The sequence below is a fragment of the Ammospiza caudacuta genome, chromosome 18, assembly GCF_027887145.1.
Source record: "Ammospiza caudacuta isolate bAmmCau1 chromosome 18, bAmmCau1.pri, whole genome shotgun sequence".
NCBI lineage: Eukaryota > Metazoa > Chordata > Aves > Passeriformes > Passerellidae > Ammospiza > Ammospiza caudacuta.
The window spans coordinates 260,572-279,931 of NC_080610.1; positions in this window are offsets into that span (position 1 = coordinate 260,572).

Here is a 19,360-nt window from a genome sequence, read left to right on the forward strand (position 1 = left end):
AGATAAATCAGCCTAGGTATAGGGATGGTGCCAAGGAAAAAGCTGTGAAAGCTGCCATGTTGTTGCACTTTTGTACTCCCCTTGGGATGCCTTGAACAGCTGCAGTGTGCCTGGAGCTAAGGGCTTCCTAGTTTTAAAAATCCTAGCCCTAGGCCTAAGCCTAACAGTAACCCTGGGAAGGTAAATCAGCCTGGTGTTAGGCTTCTTGCCAAGGAAAAAGCCGTGAAAGCAGCCATGTTGTGGCACTTTTGCACTCCCTTTTGGATGCCTTTCACAGCTCCAGTGTGCCTGGAACTCAGGGCTTCCTGATTTTAAAAATCCTAGCCCTAGGCCGAACCCCAACCCTAAGACGAGAAAGGCAAATCAGCCAGGAATTAGGCATGTCCCCAAGGAAAAAGCTGTGGAGGCAGGCATGTTGTGGTACTTTTGCGCTCTTCTTGCGTAGTCCTTCGCAGCTGCTGTGTTCTTGGAACTCAGGGCTTTCTGGTTAATAGAGCCCTTACCCTAGGCGTAACTCAAACCTTAACCCTAGGAAGGAAAATCAACCTATGGTTCGGGATGGTCTCATGGAAATATCAGTGGTGGCAGCCAAGTTGCGTCACTTTTGCGCTCCCCTTGGGATGCCTTTCGCAGCTGCAGTGTGCCTGGAGCCCAGGGCTTCCTGGTTTTAAAAGTCCTAGGCCTAAGCCTAACAGTAACCCTAGGAAGGTAAATCAGCCGGGTATTAGGGTTCTTCCTAAGGGAAAGCCGTGAAAGCAGCCATGTTGTGGCACTTCTGCACTCCCTTTGGGATGCCTTTGGCAGATGAAGTAAGCCTGGAACTCAGGGCTTCCTGGTTAAAGAAATCCAAGCCCTAGGCTGAAGCCTAACCCTAACCCTAGGCAGATAAATCAGCCTAGGTATAGGGATGGTGCCAAGGAAAAAGCTGCGAAAGCTGCCATGTTGTTGCACTTTTGTACTCCCCTTGGGATGCCTTGAACAGCTGCAGTGTGCCTGGAGCTAAGGGCTTCCTAGTTTTAAAAATCCTAGCCCTAGGCCTAAGCCTAACAGTAACCCTGGGAAGGTAAATCAGCCTGGTGTTAGGCTTCTTGCCAAGGAAAAAGCCGTGAAAGCAGCCATGTTGTGGCACTTTTGCACTCCCTTTTGGATGCCTTTCACAGCTCCAGTGTGCCTGGAACTCAGGGCTTCCTGATTTTAAAAACCCTAGCCCTAGGCCGAACCCCAACCCGAAGACGAGAAAGGCAAATCAGCCAGGAATTAGGCATGTCCCCAAGGAAAAAGCTGTGGAGGCAGGCATGTTGTGGTACTTTTGCGCTCTTCTTGGGTAGTCCTTCGCAGCTGCTGTGTTCTTGGAACTCAGGGCTTTCTGGTTAATAGACCCTTACCCTAGGCGTAACTCAAACCTTAACCCTAGGAAGGAAAATCAGCCTATGGCTCGGGGTGGTCTCATGGATATATCAGTGGTGGCAGCCAAGTTGCGTCACTTTTGCGCTCCCCTTGGGATGCCTTTCGCAGCTGCAGTGTGCCTGGAGCCCAGGGCTTCCTGGTTTTAAAAGTCCTAGGCCTAAGCCTAACAGTAACCCTAGGAAGGTAAATCAGCCGCGTATTAGGGTTCTTCCTAAGGGAAAAGCCGTGAAAGCAGCCATGTTGTGGCACTTCTGCACTCCCTTTGGGATGCCTTTGGCAGATGAAGTAAGCCTGGAACTCAGGGCTTCCTGGTTAAAGAAATCCAAGCCCTAGGCTGAAGCCTAACCCTAACCCTAGGCAGATAAATCAGCCTAGGTATAGGGATGGTGCCAAGGAAAAAGCTGTGAAAGCTGCCATGTTGCTGCACTTTTGTACTCCCCTTGGGATGCCTTGAACAGCTGCAGTGTGCCTGGAGCTAAGGGCTTCCTAGTTTTAAAAATCCTAGCCCTAGGCCTAAGCCTAACAGTAACCCTGGGAAGGTAAATCAGCCTGGTGTTAGGCTTCTTGCCAAGGAAAAAGCCGTGAAAGCAGCCATGTTGTGGCACTTCTGCACTCCCTTTGGGACTCCTTTGGCAGATGAAGTAAGCCTGGAACTCAGGGCTTCCTGATTTTAAAAACCCTAGCCCTAGGCCGAACTCCAACCCTAAGACGAGAAAGGCAAATCAGCCAGGAATTAGGCATGTCCCCAAGGAAAAAGCTGTGGAGGCAGGCATGTTGTGGTACTTTTGCGCTCTTCTTGGCTAGTCCTTCGCAGCTGCTGTGTTCTTGGAACTCAGGGCTTTCTGGTTAATAGAACCCTTACCATATGCGTAACTCAGACCTTAACCCTAGGAAGGAAAATCAGCCTATGGTTCGGGATGGTCTCATGGAAATATCAGTGGTGGCAGCCAAGTTGCGTCACTTTTGCGCTCCCCTTGGGATGCCTTTCGCAGCTGCAGTGTGCCTGGAGCCCAGGGCTTCCTGGTTTTAAAAGTCCTAGGCCTAAGCCTAACAGTAACCCTGGGAAGGTAAATCAGCCGGGTATTAGGGTTCTTCCTAAGGGAAAAGCCGTGAAAGCAGCCATGTTGTGGCACTTCTGCACCCCCTTTGGGATGCCTTTCACAGCTGCAGTGTGCTTGGAGCACAGGGCTTCCTGGTTAAAGAAATCCAAGACCTAGGCTGAACCCTAACCCTAACCCTAGGCAGATAAATCAGCCTAGGTATAGGGATGGTGCCAAGGAAAAAGCTGTGAAAGCTACCATGTTGTTGCACTTTTGTATTCCGCTTGGGATGCCTTGAACAGCTGCAGTGTGCCTGGAGCTAAGGGCTTCCTAGTTTTAAAAATCCTAGCCCTAGGCCTAAGCCTAACAGTAACCCCTGGAAGGGAAATCAGCCTGGTGTTAGGCTTCTTGCCAAGGAAAAAGCCGTGAAAGCAGCCATGTTGTGGCACTTTTGCACTCCCTTTTGGATGCCTTTCACAGCTCCAGTGTGCCTGGAACTCAGGGCTTCCTGATTTTAAAAACCCTAGCCCTAGGCCGAACCCCAACCCGAAGACGAGAAAGGCAAATCAGCCAGGAATTAGGCATGTCCCCAAGGAAAAAGCTGTGGAGGCAGGAATGTTGTGGTACTTTTGCGCTCTTCTTGCGTAGTCCTTCGCAGCTGCTGTGTTCTTGGAACTCAGGGCTTTCTGGTAAATAGAACCCTTACCCTAGGCGTAACTCAAACCTTAACCCTAGGAAGGAAAATCAGCCTATGGTTCGGGATGCTCTCATGGAAATATCAGTGGTGGCAGCCAAGTTGCGTCACTTTTGCGCTCCCCTTGGGATGCCTTTCGCAGCTGCAGTGTGCCTGGAGCCCAGGGCTTCCTGGTTTTAAAAGTCCTAGGCCTAAGCCTAACAGTAACCCTGGGAAGGTGAATCAGCCGGGTATTAGGGTTCTTCCTAAGGGAAAAGCCGTGAAAGCAGCCATGTTGTGGCACTTCTGCACCCCCTTTGGGATGCCTTTCACAGCTGCAGTGTGCTTGGAGCACAGGGCTTCCTGGTTAAAGAAATCCAAGCCCTAGGCTGAACCCTAACCCTAACCCTAGGCAGATAAATCAGCCTAGGTATAGGGATGGTGCCAAGGAAAAAGCTGTGAAAGCTACCATGTTGTTGCACTTTTGTATTCCCCTTGGGATGCCTTGAACAGCTGCAGTGTGCCTGGAGCTAAGGGCTTCCTAGTTTTAAAAATCCTAGCCCTAGGCCTAAGCCTAACAGTAACCCTGGGAAGGCAAATCAGCCTGGTGTTAGGCTTCTTGCCAAGGAAAAAGCCGTGAAAGCAGCCATGTTGTGGCACTTTTGCACTCCCTTTTGGATGCCTTTCACAGCTCCAGTGTGCCTGGAACTCAGGGCTTCCTGATTTTAAAAATCCTAGCCCTAGGCCGAACCCCAACCCTAAGACGAGAAAGGCAAATCAGCCAGGAATTAGGCATGTCCCCAAGGAAAAAGCTGTGGAGGCAGGCATGTTGTGGTACTTTTGCGCTCTTCTTGGGTAGTCCTTCGCAGCTGCTGTGTTCTTGGAACTCAGGGCTTTCTGGTTAATAGAGCCCTTACCCTAGGCGTAACTCAAACCTTAACCCTAGGAAGGAAAATCAGCCTATGGTTCGGGATGGTCTCATGGAAATATCAGTGGTGGCAGCCAAGTTGCGTCACTTTTGCGCTCCCCTTGGGATGCCTTTCGCAGCTGCAGTGTGCCTGGAGCCCAGGGCTTCCTGGTTTTAAAAGTCCTACGCCTAAGCCTAACAGTAACCCTGGGAAGGTAAATCAGCCGGGTATTAGGGTTCTTCCTAAGGGAAAAGCCGTGAAAGCAGCCATGTTGTGGCACTTCTGTGCTCCCTTTGGGATGCCTTTGACAGATGAAGTAAGCCTGGAACTCAGGGCTTCCTGGTTAAAGAAATCCAAGCCCTAGGCTGAACCCTAACCCTAACCCTAACCCTAGGCAGGTAAATCAGCCTAGGTATAGGGATGGTGCCAAGGAAAAAGCTGTGAAAGCTGCCATGTTGTTGCACTTTTGTACTCCCCTTGGGATGCCTTGAACAGCTGCAGTGTGCCTGGAGCTAAGGGCTTCCTAGTTTTAAAAATCCTAGCCCTAGACCTAAGCCTAACAGTAACCCTGGGAAGGTAAATCAGCCTGGTGTTAGGCTTCTTGCCAAGGAAAAAGCCGTGAAAGCAGCCATGTTGTGGCACTTTTGCACTCCCTTTTGGATGCCTTTCACAGCTCCAGTGTGCCTGGAACTCAGGGCTTCCTGATTTTAAAAACCCTAGCCCTAGGCCGAACCCCAACCCTAAGACGAGAAAGGCAAATCAGCCAGGAATTAGGCATGTCCCCAAGGAAAAAGCTGTGGAGGCAGGCATGTTGTGGTACTTTTGCGCTCTTCTTGGGTAGTCCTTCGCAGCTGCTGTGTTCTTGGAACTCAGGGCTTTCTGGTTAATAGAACCCTTACCCTAGGCGTAACTCAAACCTTAACCCTAGGAAGGAAAATCAGCCTATGGTTCGGGATGCTCTCATGGAAATATCAGTGGTGGCAGCCAAGTTGCGTCACTTTTGCGCTCCCCTTGGGATGCCTTTCGCAGCTGCAGTGTGCCTGGAGCACAGGGCTTCCTGGTTTTAAAAGTCCTAGGCCTAAGCCTAACAGTAACCCTGGGAAGGTAAATCAGCCGGGTATTAGGGTTCTTCCTAAGGGAAAAGCCGTGAAAGCAGCCATGTTGTGGCACTTCTGCACTCCCTTTGGGATGCCTTTGGCAGATGAAGTAAGCCTGGAACTCAGGGCTTCCTGGTTAAAGAAATCCAAGTCCTAGGCTGAACCCTAACCCTAACCCTAGGCAGATAAATCAGCCTAGGTATAGGGATGGTGCCAAGGAAAAAGCTGTGAAAGCTGCCATGTTGTTGCACTTTTGTACTCCCCTTGGGATGCCTTGAACAGCTGCAGTGTGCCTGGAGCTAAGGGCTTCCTAGTTTTAAAAATCCTAGCCCTAGGCCTAAGCCTAACAGTAACCCTGGAAGGGAAATCAGCCTGGTGTTAGGCTTCTTGCCAAGGAAAAAGCCGTGAAAGCAGCCATGTTGTGGCACTTTTGCACTCCCTTTTGGATGCCTTTCACAGCTCCAGTGTGCCTGGAACTCAGGGCTTCCTGATTTTAAAAACCCTAGCCCTAGGCCGAACCCCAACCCTAAGACGAGAAAGGCAAATCAGCCAGGAATTAGGCATGTCCCCAAGGAAAAAGCTGTGGAGGCAGGCATGTTGTGGTACTTTTGCGCTCTTCTTGGCTAGTCCTTCGCAGCTGCTGTGTTCTTGGAACTCAGGGCTTTCTGGTTAATAGAACCCTTACCCTAGGCGTAACTCAAACCTTAACCCTAGGAAGGAAAATCAGCCTATGGTTCGGGATGCTCTCATGGAAATATTAGTGGTGGCAGCCAAGTTGCGTCACTTTTGCGCTCCCCTTGGGATGCCTTTCGCAGCTGCAGTGTGCCTGGAGCCCAGGGCTTCCTGGTTTTAAAAGTCCTAGGCCTAAGCCTAACAGTAACCCCTGGAAGGGAAATCAGCCTGGTGTTAGGCTTCTTGCCAAGGAAAAAGCCGTGAAAGCAGCCATGTTGTGGCACTTTTGCACTCCCTTTTGGATGCCTTTCACAGCTCCAGTGTGCCTGGAACTCAGGGCTTCCTGATTTTAAAAACCCTAGCCCTAGGCCGAACCCCAACCCGAAGACGAGAAAGGCAAATCAGCCAGGAATTAGGCATGTCCCCAAGGAAAAAGCTGTGGAGGCAGGCATGTTGTGGTACTTTTGTGCTCTTCTTGGGTAGTCCTTCGCAGCTGCTGTGTTCTTGGAACTCAGGGCTTTCTGGTTAATAGAGCCCTTACCCTAGGCGTAACTCAAACCTTAACCCTAGGAAGGAAAATCAGCCTGTGGTTCGGGATGGTCTCATGGAAATATCAGTGGTGGCAGCCAAGTTGCGTCACTTTTGCGCTCCCCTTGGGATGCCTTTCGCAGCTGCAGTGTGCCTGGAGCCCAGGGCTTCCTGGTTTTAAAAGTCCTAGGCCTAAGCCTAACAGTAACCCTAGGAAGGTAAATCAGCCGCGTATTAGGGTTCTTCCTAAGGGAAAAGCCGTGAAAGCAGCCATGTTGTGGCACTTCTGCACTCCCTTTGGGATGCCTTTGGCAGATGAAGTAAGCCTGGAACTCAGGGCTTCCTGGTTAAAGAAATCCAAGCCCTAGGCTGAACCCTAACCCTAACCCTAGGCAGATAAATCAGCCTAGGTATAGGGATGGGGCCAAGGAAAAAGCTGTGAAAGCTGCCATGTGTTTGCACTTTTGTATTCCCCTTGGGATGCCTTGAACAGCTGCAGTGTGCCTGGAGCTAAGGGCTTCCTAGTTTTAAAAATCCTAGCCCTAGGCCTAAGCCTAACAGTAACCCTGGGAAGGGAAATCAGCCTGGTGTTAGGCTTCTTGCCAAGGAAAAAGCCGTGAAAGCAGCCATGTTGTGGCACTTTTGCACTCCCTTTTGGATGCCTTTCACAGCTCCAGTGTGCCTGGAACTCAGGGCTTCCTGATTTTAAAAACCCTAGCCCTAGGCCGAACCCCAACCCTAAGACGAGAAAGGCAAATCAGCCAGGAATTAGGCATGTCCCCAAGGAAAAAGCTGTTGAGGCAGGCATTGGTGGTACTTTTATGCTCTTCTTGGGTAGTCCTTCGCAGCTGCTGTGTTCATGGAACTCAGGGCTTTCCGGTTAATAGATCCCTTACCCTAGGCGCAACTCAAACCTTAACCCTAGGAAGGAAAATCAACCTATGGTTCGGGAGGCTCTCATGGAAATATCAGTGGTGGCAGCCAAGTTGCATCACTTTTGCGCTCCCCTTGGGATGCCTTTCGCAGCTGCAGTGTGCCTGGAGCCCAGGGCTTCCTGGTTTTAAAAGTCCTAGGCCTAAGCCTAACAGTAACCCTGGGAAGGTAAATCAGCCGGGTATTAGGGTTCTTCCTAAGGGAAAAGCCGTGAAAGCAGCCATGTTGTGGCACTTCTGTGCTCCCTTTGGGATGCCTTTGACAGATGAAGTAAGCCTGGAACTCAGGGCTTCCTGGTTAAAGAAATCCAAGCCCTAGGCTGAACCCTAACCCTAACCCTAACCCTAGGCAGATAAATCAGCCTAGGTATAGGGATGGGGCCAAGGAAAAAGCTGTGAAAGCTGCCATGTGTTTGCACTTTTGTATTCCCCTTGGGATGCCTTGAACAGCTGCAGTGTGCCTGGAGCTAAGGGCTTCCTAGTTTTAAAAATCCTAGCCCTAGGCCTAAGCCTAACAGTAACCCTGGGAAGGTAAATCAGCCTGGTGTTAGGCTTCTTGCCAAGGAAAAAGCCGTGAAAGCAGCCATGTTGTGGCACTTTTGCACTCCCTTTTGGGTGCCTTTCACAGCTGCAGTGTGCCTGGAACTCAGGGCTTCCTGATTTTAAAAACCCTAGCCCTAGGCCGAACCCCAACCCTAAGACGAGAAAGGCAAATCAGCCAGGAATTAGGCATGTCCCCAAGGAAAAAGCTGTTGAGGCAGGCATGTTGTGGTACTTTTATGCTCTTCTTGGGTAGTCCTTCGCAGCTGCTGTGTTCATGGAACTCAGGGCTTTCCGGTTAATAGATCCCTTACCCTAGGCGTAACTCAAACCTTAACCCTAGGAAGGAAAATCAACCTATGGTTCGGGAGGCTCTCATGGAAATATCAGTGGTGGCAGCCAAGTTGCGTCACTTTTGCGCTCCCCTTGGGATGCCTTTCGCAGCTGCAGTGTGCCTGGAGCCCAGGGCTTCCTGGTTTTAAAAGTCCTAGGCCTAAGCCTAACAGTAACCCTGGGAAGGTAAATCAGCCGGGTATTAGGGTTCTTCCTAAGGGAAAAGCCGTGAAAGCAGCCATGTTGTGGCACTTCTGTGCTCCCTTTGGGATGCCTTTGACAGATGAAGTAAGCCTGGAACTCAGGGCTTCCTGGTTAAAGAAATCCAAGCCCTAGGCTGAACCCTAACCCTAACCCTAACCCTAGGCAGGTAAATCAGCCTAGGTATAGGGATGGGGCCAAGGAAAAAGCTGTGAAAGCTGCCATGTTGTTGCACTTTTGTACTCCCCTTGGGATGCCTTGAACAGCTGCAGTGTGCCTGGAGCTAAGGGCTTCCTAGTTTTAAAAATCCTAGCCCTAGACCTAAGCCTAACAGTAACCCTGGGAAGGGAAATCAGCCTGGTGTTAGGCTTCTTGCCAAGGAAAAAGCCGTGAAAGCAGCCATGTTGTGGCACTTTTGCACTCCCTTTTGGATGCCTTTCACAGCTCCAGTGTGCCTGGAACTCAGGGCTTCCTGATTTTAAAAACCCTAGCCCTAGGCCGAACCCCAACCCTAAGACGAGAAAGGCAAATCAGCCAGGAATTAGGCATGTCCCCAAGGAAAAAGCTGTGGAGGCAGGCATGTTGTGGTACTTTTGCGCTCTTCTTGGCTAGTCCTTCGCAGCTGCTGTGTTCTTGGAACTCAGGGCTTTCTGGTTAATAGAACCCTTACCCTAGGCGTAACTCAAACCTTAACCCTAGGAAGGAAAATCAGCCTATGGTTCGGGATGGTCTCATGGAAATATCAGTGGTGGCAGCCAAGTTGCGTCACTTTTGCGCTCCCCTTGGGATGCCTTTCGCAGCTGCAGTGTGCCTGGAGCCCAGGGCTTCCTGGTTTTAAAAGTCCTAGGCCTAAGCCTAACAGTAACCCTGGGAAGGTAAATCAGCCGAGTATTAGGGTTCTTCCTAAGGGAAAAGCCGTGAAAGCAGCCATGTTGTGGCACTTCTGCACTCCCTTTGGGATGCCTTTGGCAGATGAAGTAAGCCTGGAACTCAGGACTTCCTGGTTAAAGAAATCCAAGCCCTAGGCTGAACCCTAACCCGAACCCTAGGCAGATAAATCAGCCTAGGTATAGGGATGGTGCCAAGGAAAAAGCTGTGAAAGCTGCCATGTTGTTGCACTTTTGTACTCCCCTTGGGATGCCTTGAACAGCTGCAGTGTGCCTGGAGCTAAGGGCTTCCTAGTTTTAAAAATCCTAGCCCTAGGCCTAAGCCTAACAGTAACCCTGGGAAGGTAAATCAGCCTGGTGTTAGGCTTCTTGCCAAGGAAAAAGCCGTAAAAGCAGCCATGTTGTGGCACTTTTGCACTCCCTTTTGGATGCCTTTCACAGCTCCAGTGTGCCTGGAACTCAGGGCTTCCTGATTGTAAAAATCCTAGCCCTAGGCCGAACCCCAACCCTAAGACGAGAAAGGCAAATCAGCCAGGAATTAGGCATGTCCCCAAGGAAAAAGCTGTGGAGGCAGGCATGTTGTGGTACTTTTGCGCTCTTCTTGGCTAGTCCTTCGCAGCTGCTGTGTTCTTGGATCTCAGGGCTTTCTGGTTAATAGAACCCTTACCCTAGGCGTAACTCAAACCTTAACCCTAGGAAGGAAAATCAGCCTATGGTTCGGGATGCTCTCATGGAAATATCAGTGGTGGCAGCCAAGTTGCGTCACTTTTGCGCTCCCCTTGGGATGCCTTTCGCAGCTGCAGTGTGCCTGGAGCCCAGGGCTTCCTGGTTTTAAAAGTCCTAGGCCTAAGCCTAACAGTAACCCTGGGAAGGTGAATAAGCCAGGTATAAGAGTTCTTCCTAAGGAAAAAGCTGTGAAAGCAGCCATGTTGTGGCACTTCTGCACTCCTCTTGGGATGCCTTTCACAGCTGCAGTGTGCTTGGAGCACAGGGCTTCCTGGTTAAAAAAATCCAAGCCCTAGGCTGAACCCTAACCCTAACCCTAGGCAGATAAATCAGCCTAGTTATAGGGATGGTGCCAAGGAAAAAGCTGTGAAAGCCACCATGTTGTTGCACTTTTGTATTCCCCTTGGGATGCCTTGAACAGCTGCAGTGTGCCTGGAGCTAAGGGCTTCCTAGTTTTAAAAATCCTAGCCCTAGGCCTAAGCCTAACAGTAACCCTGGGAAGGGAAATCAGCCTGGTGTTAGGCTTCTTGCCAAGGAAAAAGCCGTGAAAGCAGCCATGTTGTGGCACTTTTGCACTCCCTTTTGGATGCCTTTCACAGCTCCAGTGTGCCTGGAACTCAGGGCTTCCTGATTTTAAAAACCCTAGCCCTAGGCCGAACCCCAACCCTAAGACGAGAAAGGCAAATCAGCCAGGAATTAGGCATGTCCCCAAGGAAAAAGCTGTGGAGGCAGGAATGTTGTGGTACTTTTGCGCTCTTCTTGGGTAGTCCTTCGCAGCTGCTGTGTTCTTGGAACTCAGGGCTTTCTGGTTAATAGAACCCTTACCCTAGGCGTAACTCAAACCTTAACCCTAGGAAGGAAAATCAGCCTATGGTTCGGGATGGTCTCATGGAAATATCAGTGGTGGCAGCCAAGTTGCGTCACTTTTGCGCTCCCCTTGGGATGCCTTTCGCAGCTGCAGTGTGCCTGGAGCACAGGGCTTCCTGGTTTTAAAAGTCCTAGGCCTAAGCCTAACAGTAACACCGGGAAGGTAAATCAGCCTGGTATTAGGGTTCTTCCTAAGGGAAAAGCCGTGAAAGCAGCCATGTTGTGGCACTTCTGCACTCCCTTTGGGATGCCTTTGGCAGATGAAGTAAGCCTGGAACTCAGGGCTTCCTGGTTAAAGAAATCCAAGTCCTAGGCTGAACCCTAACCCTAACCCTAGGCAGATAAATCAGCCTAGGTATAGGGATGGTGCCAAGGAAAAAGCTGTGAAAGCTGCCATGTTGTTGCACTTTTGTACTCCCCTTGGGATGCCTTGAACAGCTGCAGTGTGCCTGGAGCTAAGGGCTTCCTAGTTTTAAAAATCCTAGCCCTAGGCCTAAGCCTAACAGTAACCCTGGGAAGGTAAATCAGCCTGGTGTTAGGCTTCTTGCCAAGGAAAAAGCCGTAAAAGCAGCCATGTTGTGGCACTTTTGCACTCCCTTTTGGATGCCTTTCACAGCTCCAGTGTGTCTGGAACTCAGGGCTTCCTGATTTTAAAAACCCTAGCCCTAGGCCGAACCCCAACCCTAAGACGAGAAAGGCAAATCAGCCAGGAATTAGGCATGTCCCCAAGGAAAAAGCTGTGGAGGCAGGCATGTTGTGGTACTTTTGCGCTCTTCTTGGCTAGTCCTTCGCAGCTGCTGTGTTCTTGGAACTCAGGGCTTTCTGGTTAATAGAACCCTTACCCTAGGCGTAACTCAAACCTTAACCCTAGGAAGGAAAATCAGCCTATGGTTCGGGATGGTCTCATGGAAATATCAGTGGTGGCAGCCAAGTTGAGTCACTTTTACGCTCCACTTGGGATGCCTTTCGCAGCTGCAGTGTGCCTGGAGCCCAGGGCTTCCTGGTTTTAAAAGTCCTAGGCCTAAGCCTAACAGTAACCCCTGGAAGGGAAATCAGCCTGGTGTTAGGCTTCTTGCCAAGGAAAAAGCCGTGAAAGCAGCCATGTTGTGGCACTTTTGCACTCCCTTTTGGATGCCTTTCACAGCTCCAGTGTGCCTGGAACTCAGGGCTTCCTGATTTTAAAAACCCTAGCCCTAGGCCGAACCCCAACCCTAAGACGAGAAAGGCAAATCAGCCAGGAATTAGGCATGTCCCCAAGGAAAATGCTGTGGAGGCAGGAATGTTGTGGTACTTTTGCGCTCTTCTTGGCTAGTCCTTCGCAGCTGCTGTGTTCTTGGAACTCAGGGCTTTCTGGTTAATAGAACCCTTACCCTAGGCGTAACTCAAACCTTAACCCTAGGAAGGAAAATCAGCCTATGGTTCGGGGTGGTCTCATGGAAATATCAGTGGTGGCAGCCAAGTTGCGTCACTTTTGCGCTCCCCTTGGGATGCCTTTCGCAGCTGCAGTGTGCCTGGAGCCCAGGGCTTCCTGGTTTTAAAAGTCCTAGGGCTAAGCCTAACAGTAACCCTAGGAAGGTAAATCAGCCGGGTATTAGGGTTCTTCCTAAGGGAAAAGCCGTGAAAGCTGCCATGTTGTGGCACTTCTGCACTCCCTTTGGGATGCCTTTGGCAGATGAAGTAAGCCTGGAACTCAGGGCTTCCTGGTTAAAGAAATCCAAGCCCTAGGCTGAACCCTAACCCTAACCCTAGGCAGATAAATCAGCCTAGGTATAGGGATGGGGCCAAGGAAAAAGCTGTGAAAGCTGCCATGTTGTTGCACTTTTGTACTCCCCTTGGGATGCCTTGAACAGCTGCAGTGTGCCTGCAGCCCAGGACTTCCTAGTTTCAAAAATCCTAGCCCTAGGCCTAAGCCTAACAGTAACCCTGGGAAGGGAAATCAGCCTGGTGTTAGGCTTCTTGCCAAGGAAAAAGCCGTGAAAGCAGCCATGTTGTGGCACTTTTGCACTCCCTTTTGGATGCCTTTCACAGCTCCAGTGTGCCTGGAACTCAGGGCTTCCTGATTTTAAAAATCCTGGCCCTAGGCCGAACCCCAACCCTAAGACGAGAAAGGCAAATCAGCCAGGAATTAGGCATGTCCCCAAGGGAAAAGCTGTGGAGGCAGGCATGTTGTGGTACTTTTGCGCTCTTCTTGGGTAGTCCTTCGCAGCTGCTGTGTTCTTGGAACTCAGGGCTTTCTGGTTAATAGAACCCTTACCCTAGGCGTAACTCAAACCTTAACCCTAGGAAGGAAAATCAGCATATGGTTCGGGATGCTCTCATGGAAATATTAGTGGCGGCAGCCAAGTTGCGTCACTTTTGCGCTCCCCTTGGGATGCCTTTCGCAGCTGCAGTGTGCCTGGAGCCCAGGGCTTCCTGGTTTTAAAAGTCCTAGGCCTAAGCCTAACAGTAACCCCTGGAAGGGAAATCAGCCTGGTGTTAGGCTTCTTGCTAAGGAAAAAGCCGTGAAAGCAGCCATGTTGTGGCACTTTTGCACTCCCTTTTGGATGCCTTTCACAGCTCCAGTGTGCCTGGAACTCAGGGCTTCCTGATTTTAAAAACCCTAGCCCTAGGCCGAACCCCAACCCTAAGACGAGAAAGGCAAATCAGCCAGGAATTAGGCATGTCCCCAAGGAAAAAGCTGTGGAGGCAGGCATGTTGTGGTACTTTTGCGCTCTTCTTGCGTAGTCCTTCGCAGCTGCTGTGTTCTTGGAACTCAGGGCTTTCTGGTTAATAGAACCCTTACCCTAGGCGTAACTCAAACCTTAACCCTAGGAAGGAAAATCAGCCTATGGTTCGGGATGGTCTCATGGAAATATTAGTGGTGGCAGCCAAGTTGCGTCACTTTTGCGCTCCCCTTGGGATGCCTTGAACAGCTGCAGTGTGCCTGGAGCCCAGGGCTTCCTGGTTTTAAAAGTCCTAGGCCTAAGCCTAACAGTAACCCCTGTAAGGGAAATCAGCCTGGTGTTAGGGTTCTTCCTAAGGGAAAAGCCGTGAAAGCAGCCATGTTGTGGCACTTTTGCACTCCCTTTTGGATGCCTTTCACAGCTCCAGTGTGCCTGGAACTCAGGGCTACCTGATTTTAAAAACCCTAGCCCTAGGCCGAACCCCAACCCTAAGACGAGAAAGGCAAATCAGCCAGGAATTAGGCATGTCCCCAAGGAAAAAGCTGTGGAGGCAGGCATGTTGTGGTACTTTTGCGCTCTTCTTGGCTAGTCCTTCGCAGCTGCTGTGTTCTTGGAACTCAGGGCTTTCTGGTTAATAGAACCCTTACCCTAGGCGTAACTCAAACCTTAACCCTAGGAAGGAAAATCAGCCTATGGTTCGGGATGCTCTCATGGAAATACCAGTGGTGGCAGCCAAGTTGCGTCACTTTTGCGCTCCCCTTGGGATGCCTTTCGCAGCTGCAGTGTGCCTGGAGCCCAGGGCTTCCTGGTTTTAAAAGTCCTAGGCCTAAGCCTAACAGTAACCCTGGGAAGGTAAATCAGCCGGGTATTAGGGTTCTTCCTAAGGGAAAAGCCATGAAAGCAGCCATGTTGTGGCACTTCTGCACTCCCTTTGGGATGCCTTTCACAGCTTCAGTGTGCTTGGAGCACAGGGCTTCCTGGTTAAAGAAATCCAAGCCCTAGGCTGAAGCCTAACCCTAACCCTAGGCAGATAAATCAGCCTAGGTATAGGGATGGTGCCAAGGAAAAAGCTGTGAAAGCTACCATGTTGTTGCACTTTTGTATTCCCCTTGGGATGCCTTTCGCAGCTGCAGTGTGCCTGGAGCTAAGGGCTTCCTAGTTTTAAAAATCCTAGCCCTAGGCCTAAGCCTAACAGTAACCCTGGGAAGGGAAATCAGCCTGGTGTTAGGCTTCTTGCCAAGGAAAAAGCCGTGAAAGCAGCCATGTTGTGGCACTTTTGCACTCCCTTTTGGATGCCTTTCACAGCTCCAGTGTGCCTGGAACTCAGGGCTTCCTGATTTTAAAAACCCTAGCCCTAGGCCGAACCCCAACCCTAAGACGAGAAAGGCAAATCAGCCAGGAATTAGGCATGTCCCCAAGGAAAAAGCTGTGGAGGCAGGCATGTTGTGGTACTTTTGCGCTCTTCTTGCGTAGTCCTTCGCAGCTGCTGTGTTCTTGGAACTCAGGGCTTTCTGGTTAATAGAACCCTTACCCTAGGCGTAACTCAAACCTTAACCCTAGGAAGGAAAATCAGCCTATGGTTCGGGATGCTCTCATGGAAATATTAGTGGTGGCAGCCAAGTTGCGTCACTTTTGCGCTCCACTTGGGATGCCTTTCGCAGCTGCAGTGTGCCTGGAGCCCAGGGCTTCCTGGTTTTAAAAGTCCTAGGCCTAAGCCTAACAGTAACCCCTGGAAGGGAAATCAGCCTGGTGTTAGGCTTCTTGCTAAGGAAAAAGCCGTGAAAGCAGCCATGTTGTGGCACTTTTGCACTCCCTTTTGGATGCCTTTCACAGCTCCAGTGTGCCTGGAACTCAGGGCTTCCTGATTTTAAAAACCCTAGCCCTAGGCCGAACCCCAACCCTAAGACGAGAAAGGCAAATCAGCCAGGAATTAGGCATGTCCCCAAGGAAAAAGCTGTGGAGGCAGGCATGTTGTGGTACTTTTGCGCTCTTCTTGGCTAGTCCTTCGCAGCTGCTGTGTTCTTGGAACTCAGGGCTTTCTGGTTAATAGAACCCTTACCCTAGGCGTAACTCAAACCTTAACCCTAGGAAGGAAAATCAGCCTATGGTTCGGGATGGTCTCATGGAAATATCAGTGGTGGCAGCCAAGTTGCGTCACTTTTGCGCTCCCCTTGGGATGCCTTTCGCAGCTGCAGTGTGCCTGGAGCCCAGGGCTTCCTGGTTTTAAAAGTCCTAGGCCTAAGCCTAACAGTAACCCTGGGAAGGTAAATCAGCCGGGTATTAGGGTTCTTCCTAAGGGAAAAGCCGTGAAAGCAGCCATGTTGTGGCACTTCTGCGCTCCCTTTGGGATGCCTTTGGCAGATGAAGTAAGCCTGGAACTCAGGGCTTCCTGGTTAAAGAAATCCAAGCCCTAGGCTGAACCCTAACCCTAACCCTAGGCAGATAAATCAGCCTAGGTATAGGGATGGGGCCAAGGAAAAAGCTGTGAAAGCTGCCATGTTGTTGCACTTTTGTACTCCCCTTGGGATGCCTTGAACAGCTGCAGTGTGCCTGGAGCTAAGGGCTTCCTAGTTTTAAAAATCCTAGCCCTAGGCGTAAGCCTAACAGTAACCCTGGAAGGGAAATCAGCCTGGTGTTAGGCTTCTTTCCAAGGAAAAAGCCGTGAAAGCAGCCATGTTGTGGCACTTTTGCACTCCCTTTTGGATGCCTTTCACAGCTCCAGTGTGCCTGGAACTCAGGGCTTCCTGATTTTAAAAACCCTAGCCCTAGGCCGAACCCCAACCCTAAGACGAGAAAGGCAAATCAGCCAGGAATTAGGCATGTCCCCAAGGAAAAAGCTGTGGAGGCAGGCATGTTGTGGTACTTTTGCGCTCTTCTTGGGTAGTCCTTCGCAGCTGCTGTGTTCTTGGAACTCAGGGCTTTCTGGTTAATAGAACCCTTACCCTAGGCGTAACTCAAACCTTAACCCTAGGAAGGAAAATCAGCCTATGGTTCGGGATGCTCTCATGGAAATATTAGTGGTGGCAGCCAAGTTGCGTCACTTTTGCGCTCCCCTTGGGATGCCTTTCGCAGCTGCAGTGTGCCTGGAGCCCAGGGCTTCCTGGTTTTAAAAGTCCTAGGCCTAAGCCTAACAGTAACCCCTGGAAGGGAAATCAGCCTGGTGTTAGGCTTCTTGCCAAGGAAAAAGCCGTGAAAGCAGCCATGTTGTGGCACTTTTGCACTCCCTTTTGGATGCCTTTCACAGCTCCAGTGTGCCTGGAACTCAGGGCTTCCTGATTTTAAAAACCCTAGCCTTAGGCCGAACCCCAACCCTAAGACGAGAAAGGCAAATCAGCCAGGAATTAGGCATGTCCCCAAGGAAAAAGCTGTGGAGGCAGGCATGTTGTGGTACTTTTGCGCTCTTCTTGGGTAGTCCTTCGCAGCTGCTGTGTTCTTGGAACTCAGGGCTTTCTGGTTAATAGAACCCTTACCCTAGGCGTAACTCAAACCTTAACCCTAGGAAGGAAAATCAGCCTATGGTTCGGGATGGTCTCATGGAAATATCAGTGGTGGCAGCCAAGTTGCGTCACTTTTGCGCTCCCCTTGGGATGCCTTTCGCAGCTGCAGTGTGCCTGGAGCCCAGGGCTTCCTGGTTTTAAAAGTCCTAGGCCTAAGCCTAACAGTAACCCTGGGAAGGTAAATCAGCCGGGTATTAGGGTTCTTCCTAAGGGAAAAGCCGTGAAAGCAGCCATGTTGTGGCACTTCTGCACTCCCTTTGGGATGCCTTTCACAGCTGCAGTGTGCTTGGAGCACAGGGCTTCCTGGTTAAAGAAATCCAAGACCTAGGCTGAACCCTAACCCTAACCCTAGGCAGATAAATCAGCCTAGGTATAGGGATGGGGCCAAGGAAAAAGCTGTGAAAGCTGCCATGTGTTTGCACTTTTGTATTCCCCTTGGGATGCCTTGAACAGCTGCAGTGTGCCTGGAGCCCAGGGCTTCCTAGTTTTAAAAATCCTAGCCCTAGGCCTAAGCCTAACAGTAACCCTGGGAAGGTAAATCAGCCTGGTGTTAGGCTTCTTGCCAAGGAAAAAGCCGTGAAAGCAGCCATGTTGTGGCACTTTTGCACTCCCTTTTGGATGCCTTTCACAGCTCCAGTGTGCCTGGAACTCAGGGCTTCCTGATTTTAAAAACCCTAGCCCTAGGCCGAACCCCAACCCGAAGACGAGAAAGGCAAATCAGCCAGGAATTAGGCATGTCCCCAAGGAAAAAGCTGTGGAGGCAGGCATGTTGTGGTACTTTTGCGCTCTTCTTGGGTAGTCCTTCGCAGCTGCTGTGTTCTTGGAACTCAGGGCTTTCTGGTTAATAGAACCCTTACCCTAGGCGTAACTCAAACCTTAACCCTAGGAAGGAAAATCAGCCTATGGTTCGGGATGGTCTCATGGAAATATCAGTGGTGGCAGCCAAGTTGCATCACGTTTACGCTCCACTTGGGATGCCTTTCGCAGCTGCAGTGTGCCTGGAGCCCAGGGCTTCCTGGTTTTAAAAGTCCTAGGCCTAAGCCTAACAGTAACCCCTGGAAGGGAAATCAGCCTGGTGTTAGGCTTCTTGCCAAGGAAAAAGCCGTGAAAGCAGCCATGTTGTGGCACTTTTGCACTCCCTTTTGGATGCCTTTCACAGCTCCAGTGTGCCTGGAACTCAGGGCTTCCTGATTTTAAAAACCCTAGCCCTAGGCCGAACCCCAACCCTAAGACGAGAAAGGCAAATCAGCCAGGAATTAGGCATGTCCCCAAGGAAAATGCTGTGGAGGCAGGAATGTTGTGGTACTTTTGCGCTCTTCTTGGCTAGTCCTTCGCAGCTGCTGTGTTCTTGGAACTCAGGGCTTTCTGGTTAATAGAACCCTTACCCTAGGCGTAACTCAAACCTTAACCCTAGGAAGGAAAATCAGCCTATGGTTCGGGATGGTCTCATGGAAATATCAGTGGTGGCAGCCAAGTTGCGTCACTTTTGCGCTCCCCTTGGGATGCCTTTCGCAGCTGCAGTGTGCCTGGAGCCCAGGGCTTCCTGGTTTTAAAAGTCCTAGGCCTAAGCCTAACAGTAACCCTAGGAAGGTAAATCAGCCGGGTATTAGGGTTCTTCCTAAGGGAAAAGCCGTGAAAGCAGCCATGTTGTGGCACTTCTGCACTCCCTTTGGGATGCCTTTGGCAGATGAAGTAAGCCTGGAACTCAGGGCTTCCTGGTTAAAGAAATCCAAGCCTAGGCTGAACCCTAACTTTACCCTAGGCAGATAAATCAGCCTAGGTATAGGGATGGGGCCAAGGAAAAAGCTGTGAAAGCTGCCATGTTGTTGCACTTTTGTACTCCCCTTGGGATGCCTTGAACAGCTGCAGTGTGCCTGGAGCCCAGGGCTTCCTAGTTTTAAAAATCCTAGCCCTAGGCCTAAGCCTAACAGTAACCCTGGGAAGGTAAATCAGCCTGCTGTTAGGCTTCTTGCCAAGGAAAAAGCCGTGAAAGCAGCCATGTTGTGGCACTTTTGCACTCCCTTTTGGATGCCTTTCACAGCTCCAGTGTGCCTGGAACTCAGGGCTTCCTGATTTTAAAAACCCTAGCCCTAGGCCGAACCCCAACCCGAAGACGAGAAAGGCAAATCAGCCAGGAATTAGGCATGTCCCCAAGGAAAAAGCTGTGGAGGCAGGCATGTTGTGGTACTTTTGCGCTCTTCTTGGCTAGTCCTTCGCAGCTGCTGTGTTCTTGGAACTCAGGGCTTTCTGGTTAATAGAGCCCTTACCCTAGGCGTAACTCAAACCTTAACCCTAGGAAGGAAAATCAGCCTATGGTTCGGGATGGTCTCATGGAAATATCAGTGGTGGCAGCCAAGTTGCATCACTTTTACGCTCCACTTGGGATGCC